We start from the raw sequence: 2,500 nt of genomic DNA on the forward strand, positions 1-2,500 counted from the left end.
GAAAGTACATCCTCTGTTGAGCTCTCTTGGCGAGGGAGCTGATGTTCAGTTCCCACTTGAGGTCCCGGCAGAGAATAGTGCCCAGGAAGCGGAAGGACTCCACAATTTTGACTGCGGAGTCTAACAGGGTGATGGCGGTGAGTGGGGCTGTATTCTTCCTGAAGTCCACAACCATTTCAACTGTCCTTAGAGCATTTAGCTCTAAGTTGTTCTGGCTACACCAGGTCACCAGGTTGTCAGCTTCCCACCTATAGTCAGACTCATCCCCACCAGAGATCAGCCCAATGAGGGTGGTGTCGTCCGACAAACTTCAAGAGTTTGACGGACAGATGATTGGAGGCGCAGCTGTTGGTATACAGGGAGAAGAGCAGTGGGCAAAGGACGCAGCCCTGAGGAGTTCCCGTGCTGATGGACCTGGAGTCAGAGACTTCTGTTCCCGGCTTAACGCACTGCTTCCTGTCAGAGAGGAAGTCTGTGATCCACCTGCAGGTGGAGTAGGGCACGTTCAGCTGGAAGAGCTTGTCCTGAAGCAGGGCAGGGATGATGGTGTTGAAGGCAGAGCTGAAGTCCACAAACAGGATCCTGGCGTAGGATGCTGGGGCGTCCACATGCTGTAGGGTGAAGTGGAGGGCCATGTTAACTGCGTCGTCCACAGACCTGTTGGCTCTGTAGGCAAACTGAAGGGGGTCCAGGAGAGGGTCTGTGATGGCTTTGAGGTGTGCCAGGAGCAGGCGCTCAAAAGACTTCATTACCACAGATGTAAGGGCGACCGGTCTGTAATCATTTAGTCCTGTTGGCCTTAGCTTTTTGGGCACAGCGATGATGGTGGAGGACTTGAGACAGGCTGGTACATGGCATGTCTCCAGGGAGGTGTTAAAGATGTTGGTGAACACCGGAGACAGCTGGTCAGCGCAGTGCCTGAGGGTGGCTGGAGAGACAGAGTCCGGCCCGGCTGCTTTGCGTGGATTCTGCCTCTTGAAAAGCCCATTAACTTCTCCCTCCTGAAAGGAGAGAGTCGTTTCTGTAGTATGGGTGGGGGATGGGGCCTCTTGGGTGGGAAGGGGTGGTTCAGGACAGTCCAATTGTCTTTCAAATCTACGGTAGAACTCGTTCAGGTCGTTGGCTAGGCGGGAGTCGTTAGTGGTGTGGGGCGCTCTGGGTTTGTAGTTGGTGATGTGCCTGAGCCCTTTGGCAGACAGAAGCAGCGTCGTTAGTAGAGAACTGGTGTTTTAGTGTCTCTGAGTACAGTCGTTTAGCCTTTTGAGCTTTGCTGAGAACCAGGGCTTGTTGTTGTTAAAGTTCACCCTGGTACGTGTTGGGATACAGCAGTCCTCACAGAAGCTGATGTACACAGCCTCTGTGAGTTCATCCAGACTATTGGTAGCAGTCGTGAACATATCCCAGTCAGTACAGTCTAAGCACGCCCGCAAATCTTCCACAGCCTCACTGGTCCACTGTTTAGATGTCCTCACAGCAGGTTTACAGAGTTTTAGTTGCTGCCTGTATGCACGAATCAGGTGGACCAAGGGAGTTCTGTGCGAGCCGAACAGCCCCGTGACCCACAAGAGAAACATCCCCGCCAAATTTGAGCGTTTGACGGGGTCTATCCGTGAAAAAATATTCACGTTTTTGAGTGCACATGCATTTCTGCTGCAAATGCCTCTGGAAGTTTCATGCCGTTCGTATGCCAATTGTGGCAACACGAAAATGACCCGTTTTCCCATTCCGAGGGATTTCTGTGCGACCCTAACAGCCCCGTGAGCCACAAGAGACACATCCCCGCCAATTTCTAGCGTTTCACGGGGTCTATCCGTGAAAAATATAGACGTTTTTGAGTGCACATGCATTTCTGCTGCAGATGCCTCTGGAAGTTTCATGCCGTTCGTACGCAATGTGGCAACACGAAAATGACCCCTTTTCCCATTCCGAGGGATTTCTGTGTGACCCTAACTAACAGCGCCCGTGAGCCACAAGAGAGACATCCCCGCCAATTTATAGCGTTTCACGGGGTCTATCCGTGAAAAATATAGACGTTTTTGAGTGCACATGCATTCCTGCTGCAAATGCCTCTGGAAGTTTCATGCCGTTCCTATGCAATGTGGCCACACAAAAATGACCCGTTTTCCCATTCCGAGGCATTTCTGTGCGACCCTAACAGCCCCGTGAGCCACAAGAGAGACATCCCCGCCAACTTCTAGCGTTTGACGGGGTCTATGCGTGAAAAATATTAAAATTTTTGAGTGCACGTGCCTTTCTGCTGCAAATGCCTCTGGAAGTTTCATGGCGTTCCTATGCAATGTGGCAACACGAAAATGACCCCTTTTCCCATTCCGAGGGAGTTCTGTGCCACCCTAACAGCCCCGTGAGCCACAAGAGACACATCCCCGCCAATTTCTAGCGTTTCACGGGGTCTATCCGTGAAACATATAGAAGTTTTTGAGTGCACATGCATTCCTGCTGCAAATGCCTCTGGAAGTTTCATGCGGTTCGTACGCAATGT

The sequence above is a fragment of the Petromyzon marinus genome, unplaced genomic scaffold (assembly GCF_048934315.1).
Source record: "Petromyzon marinus isolate PM22_M1 ecotype Great Lakes invasive population unplaced genomic scaffold, UKy_Petmar_22M1.pri1.0 PM_G_Scaffold_18, whole genome shotgun sequence".
Taxonomy (NCBI): Eukaryota; Metazoa; Chordata; class Hyperoartia; order Petromyzontiformes; family Petromyzontidae; genus Petromyzon; species Petromyzon marinus.